This window comes from Protopterus annectens, chromosome 4.part1, assembly GCF_019279795.1.
Source record: "Protopterus annectens isolate FY-2018-M chromosome 4.part1, PAN1.0, whole genome shotgun sequence".
NCBI classification, from domain to species: Eukaryota; Metazoa; Chordata; order Ceratodontiformes; family Protopteridae; genus Protopterus; species Protopterus annectens.
The window spans coordinates 806,857,362-806,876,624 of NC_056734.1; the positions used below are offsets into that span (position 1 = coordinate 806,857,362).

The window sequence follows — 19,263 nt, forward strand, 5'->3', positions numbered from 1 at the left end:
CTTGTCCGGAGCCAGTCGGGGGTCTAATTTCATTTTATCCGGAAGCCTGGAAAAGCATCAGCCAGGACCGATGGGTATTACGAATAGTTTCCGGAGGTTACCTCATTCCGTTCATATCAGACCCCCATCAATCAGAAATATCCCAGATGTTCCACCCAGTCAAAGGGATCAAGCAGCCTTAGAGGTTTCAAAGTTGCTAGAAAAAGGAGCCATCCAGAGTGTCCCCTCAGACTAGATCGGATTAGGGACTTACTCAAGATTCTTTTTGGTGTCGAAAAGAACAGGGGACCTGAGACCCATATTAGATCTCAGCCAACTAAACAACTATGTACAGAAGTCAAAGTTCCTTATGGTCACACTACAATCAATTCTCCCATTGTTGGGAGAGGAGGTATGGATGTGCTCCGTCGACCTCAGGGATGCTTACTACCATTTAAAGATGGACAGGGCATCCAGGAGTCCCCTACGCTTCCGGCTGGGAGCCAGTCATTTCCAATTTCGAGCACTGCCCTTTGGTCTCCACCAGAGCCCCCAGGGTGTTCAAGTGTATGGCAGTGGTGACTGCTCACTTGAGATGTCAGGGATTCCAGGTGTTTCCGTATCTGGACGACTGGCTCCTTACCGCCCCCACCAGGCATCAGCTAATCCAGGCCAGGGACGCTACCATCACTCTGTCAACAGTTGGGCATAACAATAATTTGGGAAAAATCTGCCTTGTTGCCCTCGCAGCGTGTCACCTTTATAGGCGCAGAATTAGACACCATTCATATGCGAGCATTTTTACCGCAGGAGAGTATCAGAATATTACAACAGGTACACATCCTGATGCCCATGAGGAAAGTGAAGGCGAGATGGGTTCTCCAACTTCTGGGGACCATGGTAGCAACAATCATGTTGGTCCCTCTAGCGAGATTGCACATGAGACTTCTCCAGTGGCTCCTCTTTGTTCAATGGTCTTTCCAAACATTTCCACTTTCTCACTCCATTTTACTCATGGACAGATGCAAACAGGACCTCAGCTGGTGGCTTCGCACCAACAATTTGGACGGGGGAAGACCCTTCGTCCCACCCATTCCGGTTGCCACAGCGACCACGGACACCTTCCAGATGGGGTGGGGGGGGCATTATCTTGGCAGGACAGTCCAAGGCACGTGGCAAGATCACAAGATACATCTGCATATCAACGTCCTAGAGATGAGAGCGGTGCTACTTGCGTTGCAGGCACTTCAGAGTTTTCTACCTCTAGGGACGATTGCAATGCACTCAGATAACATGTCGGTAGTGTAGTATCTAAACAAGCAAGTGGGAACCAGGTCTTACCCCCTGTGCAGAGAGGCCATGCGAGTGTGGCAGTGGGCAGGAACTTCCCAACGTTTTCTGGTGGCAACGCACATTCTGGGGAAGTCCGTGATTGCGGACAGGCTAAGCAGTGCTATTCTGATGCCTTACGAGTGGTCCCTGAATCGTCTAGTTGCAGAACGAATCTTCAGCAAATAGGGTCAGCCTTGCTGTGACCTTTTTGCCAGCTCCCTCAATGCCAAATGCAGCAACTACTTCACGCTGATCCCCCCCACAGGGGGAGTCACCCAGGGACACTCTGGTCCACGACTGGCCCTCCGGTCTGCTTTATGCTTTCCCTTGCTGTCAAGGGTAATTCAGAAAGCGCAATCCTTTGGAAGCAGAATAATTCTGATTGATCCACACTGGCCTCGTCAAGTCTGGTTCCCTTTTCTTCAACCATACATTGTGGACACTCCTTGGATTCTGGACCCTCAACCAGATTTACTGATACACATGTCGGGACAGTTCCACCCTTCTCTGATGACCCTCGGTTGACAGCCTAGCTGCTCCACTTCCTTCGTTAGTTAGGCTTCATGAATTTTCACCAGAAGTGGTTCACATTTTATCTTCCTGTCATAAGCCATCTAGTAGGAAGATTTATTCCAGCAAATGGAAGAGGTTTTCTATTTGGGCGCATACCCAAGACATTGATCCGTACACAGCTCCAGTTGCTTCAGTCTTTGAGTTTTTGTCTATGCTCTTCCATCAGGGTTCCGCATCAGCTACCATCAAAGTTCAATTGGCTGCGATCTCTAATTTTCATGTGGCTAATGAGCCTATTCTTATGGCTCATAGACTCTGCAAGGCTTTCCTGAAGGGTACTCTGTTACTCCGTCCCCCGGTCTCCAAACCTATCATGCCTTTTGTCCTACAAGCCCTTACTTCACCACCTTTCGAGCCTGCAGCTACCTGTGAATTGAAGTTCTTGACATGGAAAACAGCCTTCTTAATAGCAATCACCTCAGCAAGGCGAGTTTCAGAAATTCAAGCCCTCTCTATAACCCCCCATACTTAACCTTCCATTAGGACAGGGTTTCTCTTAGACCGAACCCTTCCTTTCTTCCTAAAGTGGCTTCCATGTCTAATCTTAATCAATCCATTGAGTTGCCTGTATTCTTTCCGCAATTTTCAAACAAGGCAGAATTTAAATTCCATCAATTGGATGTACATAGACAGTTACGCTTCTATCTGCACCGAACAAAAGATATCCAGAAGTCAGATCAATTATTTGTCTCCTTTGCGGACAACAAAATTGGGTCCCCGGTTTCCTAGGTCACCATATCCAGATGGATATCTAGTTGCATCTCATTCGCCTACCAAGCGGGAGGAAAAGATCTGCCATTTCCGGTCAAGGCTCACTCTACTCTGGCCATTTCTACATCTACAGCCTTTCAGGCCAGGTTGTCAATGGATGATATATGTGCTGTAGCTACTTGGGCTTCTCCTCACACATTTGTTTCTCATTACAAGTTGGACGTGGGGTCTAGGGGAAGGTCATCCTTTGGCTCCACAGTACTCAGGAATATTTTCCGATGAGCCACCCAGGGTGTAAGTGCTAGGGACGCTGTCCCACGGGTAAGAATGTAGGCGAGATAGAACTACATAACATCAGGAAGTTATGTACTCACCATAACGTTCGATGTATGTAGTCCATCTCGCCTCACATACTTACTTACCCTCCCACCTTCCCCCTTCCTGGAGGATCTGGAGGTTAGGGGTTTTCTTTTATCTACAGTTCCCTTTACTTCAGCTTGTTCTTTTTATCTGGATGTTGTGTATGCATGGGGTATGAGTTTCGCAGCAAACTAGATCTGGGGATATGGAGCAGTGCACCATGGGATACCTGCTTAGCCCAGCCAATAGAAGACTTTGAGCTAGAAAAGTTTGGCCGAGTCTGAGCCGATATTCGGCTCCGAACCCACGGGTAAGAATGTGTGGCGAGATGGACTACATACATCGAACATTATGGTGAGTACATAACTTCCTGTTCATACCTTCACCTGCCTATCTTCTCTCAATCCAGGGCAGGCTTGCAGGACATCCTAACTAGCCCCCAGTCTTCTTGACTGCCTCCACCCTTTTCCTCAGCTTTGGGAATCAACCCAGATGTGTGATAACTGCAACAGTGAAACACGAAGAACATAGTACAGTTGTGTACACTTACCATAAATGTAGATCGAACGTATTCACTGTTGCAGTCCAGGTTTCCCTCCCTCCATCCCCCTTTCTCTCTCTCTCTCTCTCTCATATTACAGGGAACTTTTTGGTATTTATTTTCTACTGGTGGAGTTCTTCCACCATATCCTGGCTCCCACTTGGGGGCGCCTGACGGTTGGGGCAAGAAAATAATGTAATGGTGTCCGCTGCCTTACTTTATACTACTGACAACCTGACGTCAGTCCTGAAGCGACCGCAACCGACACAAAAAATAGTAAGCCTCTGGTATTCGGGCCAACTGAGGGCTACCCTGGCAGGGATAACCCGAATGTGATGACTGCAACAGTGGATACACTCTTAACATCTACATTTATGGTAAGTGTACGCAACTGCACTTGTTTAATGTGCATCCTTGCCCTGGCCCTCATCTTGCATGCTCTTTAAAGGCATCAGACGCCTAAGTAACAGCAGTGTATTGTCACAGGCATAGATCTGTAGCATGCTTTTTATGTCCTTGGCTAGCTTCTTTACCTGTTTTTAAGTCTCATGTTAGTGGTGATGGTAATAAAAACGACTACCAGTAAAGAAAAAACAAATAAAACCAAACACTGGTGCAGCAGAGGAAGACACCAACCAGGAATTAGCGTAAAAAAAAAACTTTTTACTCGACACTTTCGTCAGAATTACTTCTTCAGAAATACAAATGCAGGCATTTTTACACAGACTTGTATACTTACAAACTCACGTCCCTCCCACTAATTAAATCAAATTTAATTACTTGAATGACAAACATCTCTGGCAAAATTCTTGGTGTATAGCACCAAAACATAATATAATAAGCACATTTAAAGACAAAAATAAAAATGCGTATGTATATTAAAATATAAAATATAAATCAATATTCTGTCTACTCTCTGATAAAAGAAACCTTTAATATTAATAGATTCATTAAGGCCTGGGAAACTATCAGCACCCAGTCTAAGCTAGTTCTAATGGCGTAATGTTCTTTTATGCATGTGTTAAGATTCCTGGTAGTCATACCTATATAAAATGCAGTACAGCCTGAACATAAAGCAAAATCCACTCATGCATGAATCGTACCATCCCAAATAGAACCAAGATGCTCGCATCCAAAAAAAGGAAGCCAATCTGGTGGTCTCCTGCCATAAACAAACTTTACAACAAAAGGAGGAAACTGTTGCAGAAGAGAGGAAAATCCCAGGATGCAAAAAACTCCCTTACCAGTCTCAGTAAGAAACTGAGATCCCTCATGAAATCCTCCAAAGCTAGTTACAAAAATAAGATTGCCAAAGATTCCCAAGACAACCACAAGGCATTCTATAACTATGTCAAGAATCTAAATGGCAATGCTCAGATCTGCTCTGAGATAAAACAGAATGGCATTAAATATACTGATCCCAAGGATATTGCCAATATCCTGGCAGATCGATTCAGTGCCAACTTCACCCCCCTCTCACCCCCTAAATGGCCCATCTCAATACCGGAAGATTGCCAAATTCTGGTAATAACGGCCACACAGGTAAAAAAATGCACTCTCCAAAGTTAAGAATACAGCATCCATGGGACCAGATGACATCTTGGGCTGTGTACTACATGAACTACAATATGAACTGGCACCTTACCTAAGTGTCATGCTTAATCATAGCCTCACCTCAGGTTTTGTGCCCACTGAGTGACGCAGAGCTACAGTTATCCCACTCCACAAGGGGGGATCCATCTTGGATCCCAGAAACTACCGTCCCATCAGTCTGACGAGCCTTTTCTGCAAGGCCATGGAGCGTATTATCATGGAACTTATAAACAAAGACATTGGCAACCTTCAAACACTGGACCCCACCCAGTTTGGATTTATGAAGGGTCGATCCAGTCTCCTGAACCTGATTGACTTCTTCGAATCTTTCTCCAGAGCCATGGACAAGGATAAGGTGGTCCACACAGCCTATCTACACCTTGCCAAGGCCTTTGACACCATCCCCCACTCTGGAATCATAGATAAACTTACTAAGCTGGCATTAATCCCTACGTCACCCAATGGGTTGCTAACTGGCATACTGATAGAACCCACACTGTAAAAGTAGCCAACTCCAAATCCAGCTCCATACAAGTGGAGTACCTCAGGGTTCATTTCTGGGACCGCTCTTGTTTGGCATCTACTTCTCTGAAGTACAGGCCAACACTAAGGGACTCTGGCTAACAAAGTTCGCAGATGACTGCAAACTGGGAGCCATTATTGAATCCCCAAATGATGTGGATACTGTACAAAAGGGCCTTACAGAAACAGATGCTTGGTGCCAGAGCCATGGGCTCAAGTTCAGTGCCAAGAAATGTATAGTTATCCCCTTTGGGAAAAACATGTATCCGTGAATTACCATATAGGTGGCAGTACACTAAACACCGAAAGTGTGATAAGAGACTTGGGGACACAGGTGGACAGTGGTCTCACCTTCGATAACCACATCGCCACAACAGTCAGGATATCCTTCTATGTGGCACACCTCATCACTAAGGGCTTTTTATCCAGAAAAAAGGAGGTCATTGTCCCACTGTACTCATCCCTCATTAGACCCATTATAGAATACAATGCCCCATTTGGTATGTACCTCTCAAGACATCTGCAACAACTGGAAAGGCCACAGAAATACCTCACTAAAGAATCACAGGCCTAAAGCAGATGCCCTACGCTGACCGCCTTAAGAAACTCCAGCTATACTCTGTCGCATATCATCTAGTTAGAGGCGATCTCTGCTTAACATATAAGGCCATGTCAAACCCAGAGCTGTTGGACATGCTGCACTTAAAGAAATCCCAATCCCTCAGAGCCACATGCTCCAGGGATCTAAACCTTGTCATCACAATAAACAAAACATGCTGGAGGGATAGGTTCCTGACCCAGAGACTCCCCAGACTCTGGAATAGATTGCCCATACATGTCGAGCAGAGTGCCTCTTTGGCCCTCTTCAAAAGGAAACTTGACGATTGGATGGGAGAAAGGAAATTCACCCCCGGGGATCACGTCAGTCGCCCTGCTAGACAGGGGTCCAGGGAAGTAAATAGTGTGGGAAGAAATAGCCAGGGAATTGTTATGGCTAGGCTTGTATAGGCCCTAGGGCTGATAGCCTAGTACCAACCTATGAACCTATATACTAAATTGATGGAATTGCAGTTGAATCTTCCTTGTACACTAATAGTTCTAAATGGGGTAAATTTATAAAAGGTCCCTCATGAATATATCTACTGGCGCTGCAACAGAAGCATTTAAACATTCCCCTAGGTTTATTTGATATGGGCATATATTTCAAATTCTCATTCTTTTCTAACAAGTTCTTAATGGTGTTTGATTTCTTTAACACAAAGCTGGGTTTATTACCCAAAATAGTAGACAGTTCATTATTACCTGAAATTATCACCTGGAGTAATATTCCAGTTATTTGTAACTACTGCCTTAATTTTATTACTGTCAACAGACATATTAATACATCTAGGTACAGATGGTAAAGCAGTAGAACCTACACTAATACTGGATACAGACTGGCAGTTAATATTCTTAGCTTGCAAACCTTTTAGTAATATTGGGGAAATATCTGTATTCTCTCTCTACTTTGTGACATTAGCATTGACATTGCAAAGGCAACAGGGTAAGCTGTAACCACAAATAATTCAGTAATTCAGTAATAGTCAATTTCGTCATGAAATACTTTATCATCAATTGTCATATGAGATGCTCTTCTATAAAGACCTTTAAGAATGGGATCCTATTCATAAATGCTTTGCAAGTAGCATTTATAGTAGTTACTTGTAACTATCTGCATTTTGGCAGCAATCATCCTATGTATATTAAGAAGAATGTGCCTAAAGGTCTTTATAGAAGAGCATCTCGTATGACAACTGATAAAGTATTTCATGAAGAAATTGACTTTATTATTGAATTATTTGTGGTTAGAGGTTACCTGTTGCCTTTACTTTGCAATGTCAATGCTAATGTCACAAACAGAAGGAATACTGATTCGGTATCGTTGTTGCCTCACAGCAAGAGGTTCTCCCGTTCGATTCTAGGCTGGAGTGCGGGGAGTGCCTTCTGTGTGGAGTCTGCATGTCCTCCCCGTGGTTGGGTGGGTGTTCGAAAGACATGTGTAAATGGGCGTGCCTTAGTTGAAGGTTTGACGTCGAGCTGGCACCTCTGCGTCCGTGAAAATCTACTGCCAGTCATTAGCGGACCGGAGTTCCGCTGTGTCAACCCCTAACCGGGAAAAGCCGAAAGACAAACATTAATAAAAGGGTTGCAAGCTAAGAATATTAACTGCCAGTCTGTATCCAGTATTAGTGTCTGTTCTACTGCTTTACCATCTGTACCTAGATGTATTGTTAATATGTCTGTTGACAGTAATAACATTAAGGCAGTAGTTACAAATAACTGGAAGATTATTTCAGGTAATAATGAACTGCCTACTATTTTGGGTAATAAACCCAGTTTTGTGTTAAAGAAATCAATCACTATTAAGAACTTGTTAGAAAAGAATGACAATTTGAAATCTATGTCCATATCAAATAAACCTAAGGGAATGTTTAAATGCTTCTGTTGCAACGCCTGTAGATATATTCATGAGGGACCTTTTATAAATTTACCCCATTTAGATAGAACTATTAGTGTACAAGGAAGATTCAACTGCAGTTCCATCACTTTAGTATATGTTGCTTTATGTTCAGGCTGTACTGCATTTTATATAGGCATGACTACCAGGAATCATAACACATGCATAAAAGAACGTTATTATGCCATTAGAACTAAAGATGACAAGAATGCCTTGTTTAAACGCACTTCAATTTGTAGTTTTTATAAAAAATTTACTTTTAGTGTGTTGGAACAAGTTGACATTGATTTAAGAGGTGGCAATACAAAAAAACAGAGTAGAGAGAAAAGAATCATGGCAGCTTAGACTGGGTGCTGATAGTTTCCCAGGCCTTAATGAATCTATTAATACTTTTTTATCAGATAGTAGATAGAATGCTGATTTATATATTAATTATTTTAATATACATACACATTTTTATTTTTATTAATTGTGTTGAAAATGTGCTTATTACATTATTAAGGTTGCCAACTTTTCATGTCAAAAATTCTGGACATGTAAGTGAAAGCAAAATGCGTGTAATTTTGGTACCCCACCTCCCCATGCAGCCATTTCGGTGTCCCATTACCTGGCTATCTCCATTTCTCCCCAGTTGCTATAAATACTGTTCAAAACTTTGTGTGCATACTGCTTTCTCCTTTACTTCTAGAATGATTACTGATATTTGGATTTAATGTAAAACTTTTATTTCAAATTTTACAGCACAAACACTCGACATTTGCTAAACAAAGCAATACTGTCTCTCAATAAAAACAGACATGGTTTTAATGCTACTTTGCCTTTAAAACTCGCATTCACTGAAACAGCATTGAAACCTACATTTAAAGAAAATGCATCTGGCCAGTGGTAGATTGTTTACCTTTGGGCTTTCTCAAATCATAGGCCCCTTGCACACATTTTTAGGGCCATGCAAAAGTTCTTTAATTCACCTTCCTGATTGTATTAAATTATAATACATAATAATTAAATTATATATACAGTAAACATGGTGTAGCACTGCCTCAGGTAAATTGCAGAGGGAAAGATGGAGAGTAAGAAGCACATCCCCATGTTTTTGAGACCTATTTCTTGTAAAAATGCATTATTGCACAATGATGTTATTCAGTCATCACATTTGGGTTATCTGCATGCATGTAGCCCTCAGCCGGCCTCAATACCAGAGTCTTGGATTCCTGCGTCAGATGCTGTCTCTTCTTCCATGACGTTGGGGTATAAAACATGCAGCTGACGCCATTACATCAGTCTTTCTTGCTGCGCGGTGCCCGAAGCAGAAGTAGTTCGCAAGTGCCGGTCGGCCAACTCCTGACATTTTCGTTTTTGAGTTTCAGAACCAAAGTCTTCCAAAAAAAAAAGCCAAGTTACTCCGTTGGGATCCTTTTTCTTGCTCTTAACTGATGGCAGTAAAAGTTAACAATTGTCTTACCTGTGGAAAGCAAATTCCTTATAACGATTTTCATTCATTCTGCATTCCTTGCTTAGGCCCAGACCACAACGTCCCTCGCTGTCGGTTTTGTGCCTTATTCAACCCCTGAACTGTTTATCATCTGTCTATATTTGCAGCAAATTATTTTGGTACTCTGTATAACTATCTAGATATGGCTTCGGTAAGCCATCCGACTATCGATATTCTGAAAAAAACGTAAGGATAAAGACAGCGACAGACCACATAGGTCCAAAACTGCAGATGACTTTTCCATTAAGCTAGTCGCCAGTCCGCCGGTACGCAGTGAGGCACTTTCGCTGTCCCTGATACCCGCTACTTCAGATTCGCAGGCCTCTACTGAGACCCATTCGGAGTCTGGTATGCCGCAAGATGCTTCTTCGACTATGGAACCTGGGGATGTCCCTACCTTGGATGGGTCCGGAGCCACTGTGCAGGCACCGGCTTCTGAGGGTGTATTCAGTCCTAGAGACTTGCATTTTAAAGTGATGCCATCTTCGTCATCTAGGCCTAAAACTCGACCCACACCTAGAAAACAGACGTCCAAACATCATGCTCAGGCCCACATGCCTAAATAACAAATGCTTAGAATGGCTGAAGACCTTATTACCTTAATTAGGGGAAGCTAGCCTTCCCCTTCTAAAAGACCTAGAACTGATTTCCCTTCTGATTCTTCTGATCAGGTATCTGATATTTGTTTCTTCTGATTACTAAGATTTGCCCTTATCTACCTATGAGGATTCTGATGCAGAGGATTCCATTCCCTCTGCTTCCCCTCCAGAAGATTTTTATTTTGGTGAAACCTTGCACTCTTAGGGAGCATTTCTGCCGGGAAAGCCAGGATTACTCTGACTCCAAAAAGAGGCTTGGGGAATTCTTCCTCCTCCTTCAACACAGGCCTTTAGGTATCTTGCCTGTTCTGGACATTGTAGATGATGCTTTCTTGGAATCTAGCCTTTCCCGAGACTCTTTACCTCCAGCTCCCAGAAAACTTGACGAGTATTAGAGTACCTGACTCTCACAAGTTCCTAGTCAAGAATCGTACTCCGGATCCAGAGATCATTTCCCAAGGACCAAAGGGCATTAAGGCTATTGCTGCCAAAAACCCTACCCCTTCTGATAGAGATTCTCGAGCATTGGACAGATTGGGTAAGAAGGTATATATTTCTGCTACTTTGGCCATTAGGGCTTTAAATTGCCAGTTTCATATGTTAAAAGTACCATCAGCATATTATGGGACTACTTAAACAGAAAATGATGTTGATTCCTGACTGTGCTGAACACAAAGAAGTGCAGGATTTAATGCATTCTGCAGAACAAGTTGGTAAACATACTTTGCAATGTGATTTTTGATTCTCTAGAAGCATCTTGCAGGGCTGCTTTCACTGGGTCTGTACTTAGAAGGCATGCTTGGCTCAAGGAGCAAAACTTGCCAGATCATGTTAAAGCTAAATTACTGGATGCTCTCTTAAACCAAGACTGCCAGTTTGGCAACAAAGCAGAAGTCCTCAAAAAGATGGAGGAAAAAGCTAAATCTATGCAAACTGTTAAAGATTTCCTGCAGGTACAGCCTCCTAGATTTAGTAGGCATTGGCCTTCAAAGAATTGGTCCTTTCCAGACTCTTCCAGGCCTTCTCAGTCCAAACCCAAGAAGAGCAGACCACCTAGGTTACAGTCTCGGGCTACGCACAGGCCTAAGCAGTGGGGGGCTCCCACTTCCAAAGCAGGGAGTAGTAAGACACCCCCCCTACGGGAAAATGGCACAATGACTTAACCTTAACCCTGCCAAACCCTGCTCAGCTGCCTGCTCCCTTAGGAGGAAAGCTCGCCCTGCATGCAAAAAACTGGGAATTCATTACCCAGGACAAATGGATTTTGAATATAGTTTCCCAAGGATACAGATTCCACTTCCACACCCTAACAACCCCAAACGGTTGGCCACACCTACCCCCAAATCAGTGGGCAGAGGCTCAACAGCAGGTTCTCTCTCTTCTAAGTATCAGGGCTATTCAACCTGCCCCAGCAGAAGAAAGGGGACAAGGTTTTTATTAATAACTTTTTCCTGGTACCCAGAAAAGACAGCTCCTGGCGTCCTATCCTGGATCTCCCTATTCTAAACACTTATTTGGTAATCCCAAAATTCAAGATGCTAACACTTCAACAGCTGCTTCCTATGCTAGGCAAAGATGCCTGGTTGGCAACCTTAGACTTAAGGAAGCTTGCCTGCACATTTCAGTAAGGGAATCTTGCAAGAAATGCATACGCTTCAGGGCAGGCTCCATGCACTTTCAGTTCTCTGTACGTCCCTTTGGCTAATCTACTGCACCCATGGTATTCACAAAGTATCTAGCTCCAGCCATTGCGTTTTGGAGGTAGAAAAATATTCAAATATACCCATACTTGGATGATTGTCTGATTCTGGCAGAAAGCCAGGAATTGCTATTAAAATATCTGGCATTTGTAAAGAAACTTCTAAACTCACTGGGGTACACCATAAACAAAAAGAAGTCTCACATAGTACCCTGCCAACAAATTGTGTTCCTGGGAGCAAGCTTGAACACAACTTCCTAGATGGCTTTCCTCACTCCAGAGAAGCAAGTTTATTTGACAACCTACTTCAAACTACTGGCCACAAAGACCCAGCTATCTGCAAGGAAAATTTTGCAAGCCCTGGGGTTTATGTCCTCTTGCATTCTACTAATTCCATATGCAAGACTGCATATGAGGAAACTAGAATGGTATCTAAAAGGCCTGTGGTGTCAACATTTTTATGACCTGGAATCAATGATTCCTATCATTCCTTGTATAAAGACAGAGTTCCTTTGGTGGGCAGAGGCCTGCTTCCACAACAAGGGGCTCCCTTTCACTCTACCCCTGCTGCCCAAACCATAACAGACACATCACACTATGCATGGGGGCTCACTTGGCAGGGCAGTGCATTTAGGGCAAATGGAACCAGAGACAGATACACCTGCATATCAACCAAAAAGAAATGTTAGCTGTACGGAATTCCCTGACCGCCTTCAAGGACCACATTCTTCCAGGACAATTATTGGTAAAGGCAGACAACATCACAGTTATGTAGTACATAAACAAGCAGGGGGGAACCCCCTTGTACCCTCTCTGCAGACTAGCCATGGCTCTGTGGAACACAGCCTTGAGCTACCAAGTGCACCTACAAGCTCAGTTCCTGCCAGGCAAACTAAATTCACTGGCAGACGACCTAAGCAGAAATCTCATGGACCCACACGAATGGAAACTGGAGCCAAAAATATTCATCCACTTGAACAAATAGGGGACTCAAGAGATAGACCTGTTTGCCTCCCCTCAGAGCTAACAATTGGACAAATTCTGCACAAGGACTTCCCACAGTCAAGGTTGGAAAGTGGATACCCTGTCCTTTACCTGGGAAAAGCCTCTCAATGTATGCCTTTCCCCCTTTGCCTCTCCTCTTCTCTCGAAGGTTCTGCTAAAGATCAAACAGGACAAACCAAAGGCAATACTGATTGCACCAGACTGGCCACACCAGCACTGGTGTACCCCCTCTTGAGCAGCATGACACTGCTGGAACCATGGCACCTGCCTCAGACCCCTTCCCTGCTGTCCCAGCAGGTGGGCCAGATTCTGCACCCTCAGCTTCAAACCCTGAACCTTGCAGCCTAGCTAATTCCTTGAGGTCTCCAATAGCATCCCTCTGTAAGCAGGTGCTAGATGTCATTCTGGAGGCAAGGAGGCCTAGTACTAGAAAATCCTATGCTGAAAAGTGGAAATGATGCTGTTCCTGGAGCCAGACTCGGGGGGGGGGGGGGGGATGCTCCACAAGGGCCTATCCTTCTCGTCAATTAAAATTCATGGTTCTGCCATTTCAGAAAATTATAGTATTGAACCACCCCTCTTCTCTCACCCCTACTAAAGCAATTCCTCCGAGTGGCCAAACATATAAGACCTCCCCAGTAGAGCCTCTATGCCAGCCTGGGACCTTAACTTTGTATTGGAAAAGCTCACTCTCCCTCCTTTTGAGCCAGCTGCAACTACAGAGTTGAAATTCCTTTCTTGGAAAACAGCCTTCCTTCTAGCCATCACTTCAGCAAGAAGAGTGTCTGAATTACAGGCCCTCATGGCAGTGGGAACCCTTCATTATCTTCCATGCAGACAGGGTTTCCCTCAGGACCAGTCCTACCTTTATGCCCAAGGTGGTGTCTAGTGTGACCCTAAATCAGTCCATTCATTTGCCTACTTTTTTCCCTGAATCCACAAAACCGAGGAGAACGAATACTGCACTCTTTGGACGTGCAGAGACAACTTAGATTTTATTTGGACAGGACTAAGCCTCTCAGAAAATCTGAACAGCTGCTAGTTGGCTTTGCTGCAGGGGCAGAGGGGAAGGCCATTTCTAAGCAAACAATTTCTAAATGGCTAGCCCATTGCATTCATTTCTGCTATAAGCACCATGGAAAACCTACCTTCCATTCCACCAGGGCTGCATCTACCTCTACAGCCTTTCTCCAAGGAGTCCCTACCAGGGACATCCTAGAAGCTGCTACCTGGAGCTCTGTACACACCTTCACCAAGCCATTACCACATGCCTATTTTTTCTAAATCCAGAGCTGGTTTTGCTACTGCAGTCTTGCAGGGCTTAATAGCTGGCCCTAATGCTCTCTGAATTCCTTCTCCCTTCCTTAGCTTTGGGAATCAACCCAAATGTGATGACTGCAACAGTGAAACACTAAGAACATGGTACAGTTGTGTACACTTACCATAAATGTAGATGATGTTCTTCATTCCACATTGCTGCAGTCCTAACCATTGGGTAGTCCGCTGTCCAGTCGGCCCGAATACCAAAGTATATGGCTGACGTCGGTCAAGGCGCATTAGACTGATGTCAGGACGTCAGGGTACTAATGCGCATGACCGACGTCATATCCTCAGTCTTTTTTGCCGCATGGTCCGATGCAGAAGCAGTTTTGCGAGTGCAGGTTGGCGTTCTGAAATTTTCTGAAGTCGGAGTTTCAGACCGAATCAAAGTTGGCTAAGTACCCCGTTGGGGAACATTTTGGTTTTTTCTTGCCTCAGTATTTAACCGGATGTCAGAAAAAGTGAATAACTGTATTTCTTGTGGGAAACAGATACCTCATAGGGATTACCATACTTTGTGTATACCTTGTTTAGGGCCTGAGCACGACGTTGTTGGATGCCGCTCTTGTGCTAGATTTAACAAACGCACTATTAAGAGAAGGTTAGACTGTGCCAGGTTAGTGTTTGGGAAGCGTTGTAATTATAAAATGCCGTCGGATGCTCCGACGCCCGCTTTGTCCAAAAAGCGCAAGGACAAAGCAGCAAAGCCTAGAGTTGAAGAACCGGCAGTCCCGGACGTCGGTTCTTTAGAAGGCTCAGTGGAGCCGGAGGTTTTGCCAGGAGTTTCTTTGGAGTCTCAGGCAGAGACTTTACTGTTACAGGATGTACCTTCTCAGGAGGTAGGCCAGACTGAGGGGGCTTCTCAGGTAGCTGTACTTCCCTCTCTTCCTAAGGTGGTTAGAGCCTCTCCTTCTGTTTCCAAGACTTCTTTGAGAGGTAGGCCAGGTTTAGCTTCAGTGGGGGCTTCTCCTAGCACGTCAGGTTCTGTGCCTAAGAAACATATGCTTAAAATGGCAGAGGATTTGATTACTATGATTAGGGGTTCTATGCCCCCTCCTGATAAGAGGCCTAGGGTGGAGCCTGAGTTTGAGAGTTTTGAGCAGTGTTCAGAGGCTTCTGAGTCTTCGACTGAAGACTTGCAGGAGTTTCCTCCTTATTCTGATTCTGATGTGGATGATTCCACTCCTTCAGCTTCTCCTCCTGAGGATTTTTCATTTTCAGAGACTCTGCATTCCATGAGGGAGCATTTTAAATGGGAAGGCCAAGATTTCTCTGATTCCAGGAAGAGGCTTAGGGAATTCTTGTTTTTACCCCAGCATAGGCCCTTAGCTATACCTCCTGTTTTGAATGTGGTGGAAGATGTTTTTGCAGAGGCTTCCCTGAACCCTGATTCTTTGCCTCCTGCCCCTGTTAAACCTGATAGGTACTATAGGGTGCCTGAAGCTCATAAGTATCTTTTTAAGAGTCCTAGGGCAGACCCGGAAACTGTTTCTCAGGGGCCTAAAGGTGTTAAGGCCTCTGTTGTTAAAAATCCTGTTCCTCCTGATAAAGAGGCAAGGGCTTTGGATAGATGGGGAAAGAAAGTGTATACTTCTTCCACTTTAGCCATGAGGGCGTTGAATTGTCAGTTTCACATGCTAAAATATCAAAATTATCTCCTTTCACAATTGAAATCTAAGGTGGATGCTCTGGCGGAAGGTATTGAGTGTAAAGAGTTGCAGGATTTAGTTCATGTGTCTGAACAAGTGGGTAAGCATTCATTGCAATGTGGTTTTGATGCTGTGCAGGCCTCCTCGAGGGTGGCTGCTACTGGTTCTGTTCTTCGCAGGCACGCCTGGTTGAGGGATCAGAATTTAGCTGAGCATGTTAAGACAAGGATTTTGGATGCTCCTTTACAGTCTGATGTGTTGTTTGGTTCGCCTGTGGAAGCAGTTTTAAAGAAAATGGAGGACAAGGCTAAGTCTATGCAGACTGTTAAAGATTTTTTGCAGGTGCAACCTCCGAAGTTTAGCAGAAATTGGCCTACTAAGGGATGGACTTATCCTGCTTATGATTCCCAGTCTAGGGGTAGGTCTAGACGTGGTAGGGGCAGAGCTCAAGGTTCTTTTAGGCCTAGAACAGGGAGTTCTCCTGCTCAGACTTCTGGTGAGGGCAGGGGTCAGTCCTTTCGTAAACAGACCCAATGACCTGCCTTTTCAGCTGCCAGTACATTCTCGTCTGGCAGCCCCTTTGGGAGGAAGACTGTCTCTTTTCAAAGAAAATTGGGATTTAATTACTCAAGACAGATGGGTTTTGGATATCATTCACCACGGTTACAGGTTTTATTTCCATACCTTGCCCCCTTTCAAAGGCATGCCAGACGTTCCTCCTCCACAACGGAAAGAGGCTCACAAGCAAATTTCTCTGTTACTCCACATAGGAGCCATTCAGCCAGTCCCTGTACCAGAAAGGGGCCTAGGATTTTATTCTCGCCTGTTCCTAGTACCAAAGAAGGGGAACACGTGGAGACCAATTTTGGATTTATCTATCCTCAACACTTATCTGGACATTCCCAAGTTCAAAATGTTGACGTTACAACAACTTTTACCTCTGCTGGGCAAAGATCACTGGATGGTAACTTTAGATCTCAAGGAAGCTTACCTTCATGTGCCTATAAGACTAAGTTGCAGGAAGTATCTGCGTTTTCGAGCTGGAAATTCTCATTATCAGTTCTCTGCATTGCCCTTTGGCTTATCTACTAGAGTATTCACAAAGGTTCTGGCTCCAGTGATAGCTTACTTCAGGCTAAAAGGAATTCAAATCTATCCTTACTTGGACGACTGCCTGATTCTGGCTCAAGAAAAGGAAGTCCTTCTACAGCATTTGGAATATGTCATAGCAGTGCTAAGATGCCTAGGGTATTCTGTGAGCGAAATAAAGTCCAGTCTAGTACCCTCTCAAGACATGTGCTTTCTGGGTGTGAGACTGAATACAGCAGCCCAGATGGCCTTTTAACCCCGGACAAACAAAAGAATCTTTCCAGTTACTTCCATCAACTATCTCTTCAGTCCGGGCTGACTGCAAGGACAGTCCTTCAAGCCTTAGGGTTCATGGCATCTTGTATTCTGGTGCTTCCCAATGCCAAACTGCATATGAGGAAGCTGCAATGGTATCTCAAAATGTATGGACACAGCACTGCCAGGATTTGGACACTGTCATTCAAATAATACCTTGCATTCAAAAAGAATTTTTGTGGTGGGCTCAGGAATGTCACCTAAACAAGGGACTCTCTGTGACCCGGCCAGAGGCGAGTCAGATTTTAACGACAGATGCCTCGGACATTGCTTGGGAGCTCATCTAAATGGAAAGTGGATACAAGACAAGTGGCCTGCCAGACTACAGCATCTACATATCAACATGAAGGAGATGTTAGCAGTCCAGTTTGCATTAATGGCTTTCAAGGAGTTACTTCTTCCAGGGCAGGTGTTGATTCTAACAGACAACACGACTGTCATGTGGTACATCAACAAACAAGGGGGAACACATTCTTATCCTCTATGCAGGCAAGCAATGATTTTATGGGAGACTGCGCTCAGCTTGCAACTAACTCTTCAGGCAAGGTTTCTGCCGGAGCACAGAACTCCTTAGCAGATGTGTTAAGCAGACAAATCATGGATCCCCACGAGTGGAAACTGGATCTTCATGTATTTCAGAAATTGACAGTGTCATGGGGAACTCCAGACATAGATCTGTTCGCTTCTCCACTAAACCACCAGCTGCCAAAGTTTTGCACAAAGGGGTTTCATCACACAGCTTGGAAAGTGGATGCTCTTTCTTTCAGTTGGAAAAATCTTCATGTGTATGCCTTTCCACCTCTGCCTCTTCTCCCAAAGGTGCTCCTAAAGGTCAGACAAGACAAGCCAAGGATGATTTTAATAGCTCCAGATTGGCCTCGCAACATTGGTACCCACTACTAAGGAGTCTGGTAAGGAAGCCTCCATGGCCTTTACCTTTGATTCCACACCTGTTATCTCAGAAGGACGGTCACCTGCTCAATGTCAAGCTTCACTCTCTTCATCTAACAGCCTGGCATATTCTGTTTTGAAACACAGCAGGTCTCAACTTCCTCAACAAGTTTTAAATGTGATTATGGAAGCCAGAAGACCTAGTACAAGGAAAGTGTACGCAGAGAAATGGAAGAGATTTTTATTTTGGAGTGCAGCAAAGAATTTGGAGATTTCTGAGCCTAATTTGAGTGTGGCTCTTCAATATCTTACTGAGTTATTGGACAAAGGTTTGTCTTTCTCTTCCATTAAAATTCATGCTGCAGCAATTTCAGCTCACTATGATTGTGACCCACCCTTGTTTTCGCATCCTTTGTTCAAGCAGTTTCTTAGAGGGGCAAAGAATATAAGACCCCAATGAGAGCTCCTACTCCTGCTTGGGATCTCAATTTTGCGTTGGAGTAACTTACTCTACAACCTTTTTAGTCTCTGTCTTGTGCTGAATTGAAATACTTGTCATGGAAGACTGCTTTTTTGTTGGCTATTACTTCTGCAAGAAGGGTTTCTGAATTGCAGGCCCTTATGGCAGTAGAGCCCTTTTTGATTTTCCATAAGGATAGGGTATCATTACGTACTAATCCTTCCTTTATGCCTAAGGTGGTTTCTAGTGTGGCTTTAAACCAAACTATTCATTTGCCTACTTTCTATGCAGATCCCCAAAATAAGGGGAAAAGATTTTGCACACTTTAGATGTACATAGGCAGTTGCGTTATTATTTAAGCAGGACTAAGGATTTCAGGCAGTCTCAGCAGTTGTTTGTTTCTTTTGCTTTAAGTTCTCAGGGCAAGCCTGTGTCTAAGCAAACTATTTCTAAGTGGATTGGGTTTTGCATTTCATTTTGTTATTCCCATCATGGCAAGGAGATTCCAGCTGGGATTAGGCCTCATTCCACTAGGGCTACTGCCACTTCAACAGCATTTCTAAGGGGTGGCAACTAAGGATATTTTGGAGGCAGCTACTTGGAGTTCAGTGCATACTTTCTCTAAGCATTACCACC

General features: G+C 44.1%; 1 protein-coding gene across 1 annotated transcript in view; it reads left to right on the forward strand.

Annotated features, from left to right (window-relative positions):
• Window positions 1-19,263, forward strand: part of LOC122801312 (AMMECR1-like protein) — a 1,138,599-nt gene that overhangs the window by 156,754 nt on the left and 962,582 nt on the right. The gene's annotated exons all lie outside the window — the stretch shown is intronic.